We start from the raw sequence: 7,699 nt of genomic DNA, 5'->3' as shown, positions 1-7,699 counted from the left end.
GGAAAAGACCGTAAGAAAGAACCTTCTAAGACATGTGTAGACCAGGTTACGTAACATTCACCAGAATTAATTTCAGGACGGCAACTCTTGCCTCATAAACTAAACAGAGTAATGTGAACGGTCAGAAGAAAACCAGAGAAAATGGAGAACGGGGGATGGGGAGGGGTCAGACTGCATGTCTTTTTTTGACTGGTAAAAAGCTTTACAGGGAATCTATCTATGCGATACAAGTTCACAAGAAGGGATAGACTCGTTCCTCTTAATGACTGATGATCACACACACACACACACACACACACACACACACACACACACACACACACACACACACACCCGGCGGTAATGCTCAACACATTCCTTCAAGTACCAGCCAGCACTATGCACCAAACATTGCATATGAGAGGTCTCAGCTCCAAGCAAATGATCGGCTCAGGTGTCCTATTGTAATATGTTACGCGCATGTGTTTGTTCTCCATAATATACACCATATTCTTACTAGTGTCATGCAGGTGTTTTATATCGAGTAGTGTCATGTGTCATCTACAGAATGTTTTGTTATAGATCACAGGTAACTATAATTGTTTTTTTGGTCTCGGGTAACACAATGTTTTAAACTTCAAGAAACACCTTTCACACACCTCAGGTATCACAGTTTCAACACAGCTTTCTGTTAGTAAATGCTGTCTTCCTTCAGTCAATGCTGCATTCCGTCAATCAAAACGAGCTTCGTTCCGTCAGTAAATGTAATCTTCCTCCAGTCAAGATATCCTTCCTGCTGTCAGACAAAACCACCGTTCTGTCGACAAGCACATCCTTACGTCATTAATCAATCACATTATGCTGTCAGCCAATTGACTTCCGCTACCCACCTCAATATCTTGCCAGCCAGCCATCACAACAACCCTGTGTCAGCGAGCACAGCCATCTGCCAGCCATCACAACAACCCTGTGTCAGCGAGCACAGCCATCTGCCAGCCATCACAACAACCCTGTGTCAGCGAGCACAGCCATCTGCCAGCCATCACAACAACCCTGTGTCAGCGAGCACAGCCATCTGCCAGCCATCACAACCTTTCTTCAGTTACCACAGTGCGAAACGCCACTGCCTCCGAGGGTGGTTGGTGGTGGGTGTATCTGCGACTGTGATCAGCGTGAGAAGGAACGCACCACTAACGGTTCTGCTTGACTTCGCAGCAGCGTCATCCTTCGCTCTACATTGCCGCCGTCCAGGAGTCGAAGAACGGCTGGAGTTCGACAGCTGGAGTTCGACCCCTGATGGCGCCAGAAGTGCAGCACCATTCTTGCACCCCGTCTTCATAGGCGGATTCCTTATCCTCATATCCCTGCCAAATGCTATAAAGTCACACTAGCTAAGGGATTTCTCCTCATTTATTACCTTGCCCCATTTCGGGGCTTCTTGGCGTTATGGGGTTGAACGTGACAATTATCACTCTTACTTTATCCTCCATTGTTACGCGGTTTAATAAGTAGCTCTGTGGACTGACCACATGAACACAAAGAAGTTGTTAAACTAGACACTCTGTAACATGATGACACAGTTACCTAGACCCACTGGACTTGAAGACAAGGAAAACCTAGACACACTGGACTTGAAGACACAGAAACCTAGCCACACTGGAACAAAGACACAGAAACATAGAAAGAGACGTAACAATGCGGAGAGCAATACACACTGAGGCACACGGAGGTACAGACAGCCACAGATCTTATAAAATGCAGAAATCCGAACACCCAGAGGCAAAGAAACTCGTCGGAGCCTTAGTTCTAAAGGACCTGCCTGAGGGAGTTCAGACACGTCAAGCGAACATAACATTTTAACCGCACTTGATTCTCACAACAAACAATTTTTTTTTTAGTGTGATTTCAGTTATAATTACAAAAAAGAGAGAGAATTTATATACTGGAGAGAAAGCTGCGAAGACTAATGGGGAGAAACTCGTATTCTAAGAGATAATTATAACTTTTAAAGTGGGTAATATATGAGTAAAAGCCCAAAACAATCCATCAAGTAACAGAGTGAAAATACCTGTTTCACGCGGCAACAGGTGGCGGGTTGCTCGCTGTTACTATGGACTGTATCGAATTAGGCGACGTAAACAAATATATAAATAACATGAATAATAACAATTTGTGTCAGTCTTTCCAAAGTTATAGGGCAGGGGGGCCTAGCCTCATCCAACTTTGCACGGTGATTGCTGAGAGGTAGGTGACCAACATGGGCGGGTCATGTTCGGCTCCATTGCTCCTATTTAAAGGTGGGCAGTGATACTGATATTGGCACAACATGTATCATAAAGTTAGAACGATGATGATAAGATAATTTGAAAGGGAACTAATATACAATAATTATATAATGAAAAATGTTGCACACCCCTGCAACAGCAGGGGTGTGCGCTTGACAGCTGAGTGGAGAGCGCTTCAGATTCGTAATCCTGAGGTTCCGGGTTCGATCCCCGGTGGAGGCGGAAACAAATAGGTAGAGTTTCTTTCATCTAGATGTTCCTGTTCACCTGGCAGTAAATAGGTACCTGGGAGTTAGACAGCTGTTACGGGCTGCTTCCTGGGGGGGGGGGATGTGTAACAAAAAAGGAGGCTTGGTCAAGGACCGGGCCGCGGGGACGCTAATCCTCGAAATCATCTCAAGATAACCTCAAGATAACCCTTTGTGTACATTATTGTGGCCGCTGTACACAACTTAAGTCTACATTTTAAGTCTGAAAGTAGCAAAATAAGTCTGAAAGCAACAAACTAAGACTGAGCGGTTAAATCTAAATCCCATAGAGCCTCTTTTCTAAACAAGAAGATATTAAGGTAATTCTGTAGTTTCATCATCAGCATATGACAGCTGTAGTCTGGGAATTCTTCGTGAGAAAAATCCCTCTGCCAAGAAAGCACTTGAAGGGGTATAAGAAAAAGACATCAGAGGTTCCACATCAGAGACAACACACAACCGAGGAGAATGAAAAACAAGGGAAATGAACTCAAAGTTAATTAAACAAGTATGAGAAAGCAATTGGATTCATCAGCATTTAGAGCATTCACCCACTGTGACACATGATGATTAAATACTCAAAGTGGCATACGAGTCTCCTAAAATATCTGCGGTCGAATTTACAAAAAACAATATGTATCCATTAGCTGCGGTAGCGATAGAATTAAGCAAAAAGTAAAATTACAGGAGTATTTTGCTGATATTCCGTTGTGTGGCGTCGGGACGTCTGTGTCATACCTGTGTCACGCCTGTGTCACATCTGTATCACACCTGTGTCACACCCTGGATACTAACACAGTGGAGGGATGACGAACCTGAACACTACCCATCCTCAAGTTTAAACTGCGGTCTACCCCATTCATCCATTTTAACTTGGCAATCCAAAACCTTATTTTCTTGAATGTAAATTCATAGTAATTTTGTATTTTATTGTGTTTTTATTTAAATATTTTTTTATTACATTACTTAAATTGTGACATTTACGAATGTAAATTCATTGTAATATATATATATATATCCTATAATATTTGCGTTTAGTTCGGCTTGTAATGGGTTAGATTAGGTGTTAAGGTTCTGTTAGTTATTTGTAGTGGCAGTACGTGGCTGGAGCACTCAGAGAGGACAAATCGAACACAGGAAAAGAACGAAAAGAATTCGAACATAATAAGTTGTAAAGCACTTTTCCCATTCATTTCAATGGGCTTTGGTGGGTTGGTTAAGGAGTTTTTTGCCAATGTTTCTACGTAGACGGATGGGTGAACGACCCTGGACAGGTGGATGAACAAGACTCTGAACGGTTGGATGAACGACCCTGGACGAGTTGGAGGACAAGCAAGTGGGCAAAAAGATGGCTTATAACGGAATTCTAACATCACTTCCGTCGTTACAGCATATAACGTGTCTAATCCAGTGGGGACAGGTCACATTATGATGATTGCGATTGGTCGAGAGGAGAAAACCAACCAATAAACGAAGAGCTCCATGACGCAATGCGAAAGAACACGTGCCTAATTGGCTCTTGAGAGTTCACTTTACGTCCATCGTTGTTAAGGAGTAGCCCCGCTAGCCAGCGGTCTCCTAACCTCCTATCCTCTCCTATAATGTATCACATTAATAACGGAATCGACCAATCCGTTAAAATTACGAGCTTTTAGTACAAATTAAAGTACCGCAATACTGACCCGTAGAAATTGGCCTCAATACCTGAGGAAGGTTCCATAGGCTTCCGTAAGTTCCATAGGCTTTGCCTAACGTTCTTCGTTAGGCAAAACAATTAGATTTTTTTTTACATAGTGTCAAATGGTGAGAACGTCTACTACACGAGAACTAATGGGAAAAATGGCCACAGTTTGGCAGCTGTAAAGTCATCAGCTAGAACGAAAATTGTGTCTTTATTTTGACTCACGTCGCTGTGAGGGGAGTCTGTCTCCTTGAGGAATCGAGTCGTCGGTTGCATACGAGAGAGAGAGAGTTGCAGCTTGGTGAACTAAGAGCTTTACTAAACCCACCGGTTAGTGTGCAAGCTAAAGCGGGCCAGTGATCTCTTTGCCTCAACCTTGTGAAATTTTAAACCGCAAGTGTGTGCGCCCATCTGTAGATGGTCACTTGTTTCACCTTTGGCGTATTTTTGAGCAACCGGAACAAAGAGGAACCTTCTCTAGGATATTCATGGAAGCCCAGTGGTTCACACTATTGCGTTTTAACATCGTAAAATGCAACATCAGATGTGTATCCCCAACACACATTCAGGTGTCTTCTTATATCACCAAATGTAACGTCAACTGTTTAAACATCGCCAAATTTAAGTAAACATCAACTGTGTTTTAATATCGCCAATTGCAACGCCAGCTGTATTTTATTGTATAACGCAGCTTCACCTGTGTTTAAGCATCGTTGAAGTCAGAGTTGCATTGTTCGTTATTGTTTGGATAATTAATTAATACGGCAAACTTGTGTATCAGGACTGTGTCAGTGACCTGGCGGCATCACCATAAGGATCACACAAGATGACTGACACTGTGATGAGTTGAAAACTGTCACATTTGTAGGAAGTTTCGTAAGACATGCAGCTCAACTTACATTCTCAAACTTAACTTACTTACCTTAGAAATACAAAGGGTAAGGAGTAACTTGACTAAAGAACATAAATGGATGAAAGGGTATAATAAAGGGGCTTATCAATATTTTAATTAAAGCAACACATAATAAGACTAGAAACAATGGATTACATTTGATCAAGTTCAGATTTACGAAAGACCTGGGTAAATACACGTTTGGAAACAGGGGTATTGATTTTTAGAGCAAATAAATTGGTAACATTATATATATACGTTCGGTGGATTGTTTCAGGCGAAGGTTAAACATATGTGAATGAGTTTGGATATAAATAGGAGCTGCCTCGCATGGGCCGAAAGACCTTCTGCAGTTCCATTAAATCTTATGTTTCTTATTGAAGTTAATAGATAATATTGGCAGAGATAATATTGGCAAATGAACGTGTTACTGCAGTGTAATAATCTTTTATTAATATAAATAGATGTAATCATTTATATCCATCCAATTTGGATGGATATAAATAGATCTGGGGTGGATATAAATAAGTTTGGGTCGATTTAAATTGCTTTGGATGGACATAAATTAGTTTGGATGGATATAAACTGGTTTGGGGTGTACATAAATACCTTTGGGTATATATAAACAGTTTTGAGATTATATAAATATGATTGCCTCATAGGGTCAAACAGACAATCCTGCATTTTCTTCCATTCTTATGTATCTATGTTGATATTTGGTAGTAAAATATATGTCAATACTATTATAAAGTATTGAAAGTGTGTTTGGTGAACCAGATCAGTTGTTCTTACACGGAACACCAGGAGACGCTTGGTGAGGTCACGAGTGAGAGTGTAGGACATCCCTTCAGCCTATCATACCCACCGGCCGCCGGGTTAGGTATGAGGTTTCAATGTCAATGATTATCATCAGAGGGGAACATGACTCCAGCCTTCCGTCTCTCTCTTTGTCCCCCTCGCTATCTCCCTGTCTAATATTCGTTTGACCCTTAATTTCTTCTCTTTCCCCCTATGTCTCTCTCTCTCTTTCTCTTTCTCTCTCTCTTTCTCTTTCTCTCTCTCATGCTGCTCTCCTCTCCTCAACCTTTTCGTCTACCAAATTTATTACTTCCTACTTCTCTCCCTCGGATCTATTTTTCTAACTCCTTCACCTTCGTCTGTTACGATAATCTCTCTCTCTCTCTATAGATTGCATTGAAAATTTTCTCTCCATATCTGTCACTCGTCTCCTCCACCTACTATCAGCACCTCTTCATTGTCACGGTGAAAACAGAAACTTTCTCTGTCGCGACTCCAACTCTTAATTATGACTCGCCCGGAGAGAATTACAGCCGAAAATGTGAGAAAATCGAGAAAATGGTTGGAGGGAGAAAGTGAGATGGGTGTGTGTTATGGGTTATTGTGTAATGTTGGCGCGGAGTACATGGTAGGAATCAATCTCTGTAAGCCCACAGTACCATGAAAGGGAGAGGAGGAGGGAATTTACCTCGGCACTTTAGACGTAAAGTTATGTAGTCATCAGGATAAAGCGCCGAGTCAGTTTGACTATATTGCACTTGGAAGGTATATGAGGATAAGAGAGAAGCTGGAATGTGAGGGCTGAGTGAAGGGATGGTGTTCAGCAACAACTTGGACAGTCGGAGATCTGTCCCTCAGATCTGAAAGAAGTGAGATCGTTGGTATGCCGATTAGTCTAAGGAAATGGGGGGCACTGACGAGGTCTTGAAGGGAATTTCCTCAATTATTGAAAATTTGCCCGTTTGCCTCGTGTGTTTTGGTGCTTGGGAATTGAACTGTTTTATAACCAGGCTAAACCTTTACGGTGTTTCTAAATACGTTGTATTCAATACCCTGTGTCGGTAACACTGGTCGTGTAGTCTGGAATATAGCACCCGACCACAACAAATTCTGGTATCTATAATAACTCATCCCTTCACTTGTAAATATATTCGAATATTTTGTGTACTCGGCCGATATTTCTGCCGTAAAGTTGTAAACAATATAATTTTGATGCAAGTGAACCATCATTGTGTACGTGGAAGAACTCCTCAGACTCGTAACACACCGAGCGTAAGACGGTTCTCCATATATATATTTAATTACATGTATATGGTTTCAAACAGAGAGGGGGCTTGGTCGAATCGCCTCTGGTGCTTATAACCATTCTGCAACTCCTCAGACTGAGAGATTCGGACACTGCCACTTACCTGCAACTCCTTCCCTCTCATCATTCGTATTCTCCCCTCGTTTTCCCTTCTCCCCTCTCTTGTATTCCCCTTCCATGCTGATTCTGTATGACTAATACCCGCGTTACAATGCAAAGGTGAAACTATGGTAACTTTCCCTTACCCCGCGTGACATGACAGAGTGCTTGAAACTCAATGAGTACCAACATATCAGAACTCTCTCTCTCACGTGGAAAGTATTAACCACCTGACTTAAAACGACAGCAATAACACAAGTTTTCCCCCTCAGATCCCGTCACCAAATTAAGAGTGGAGACGATAAGAAGTAAAATTAGCTTTGCTTTATCAATTCTTTATCCCAGCTCCTTATCCTCATATCCTAACTCCTTGTCCTCTTATCCTAGCTTCTTGTCGTTATATCCCAGCTA

This window comes from Procambarus clarkii, chromosome 83 (assembly GCF_040958095.1).
Source record: "Procambarus clarkii isolate CNS0578487 chromosome 83, FALCON_Pclarkii_2.0, whole genome shotgun sequence".
Lineage (NCBI taxonomy): Eukaryota > Metazoa > Arthropoda > Malacostraca > Decapoda > Cambaridae > Procambarus > Procambarus clarkii.
The sequence above is the reverse complement of the archived record's forward strand: the minus strand, read 5'-3'. Positions refer to the sequence as shown.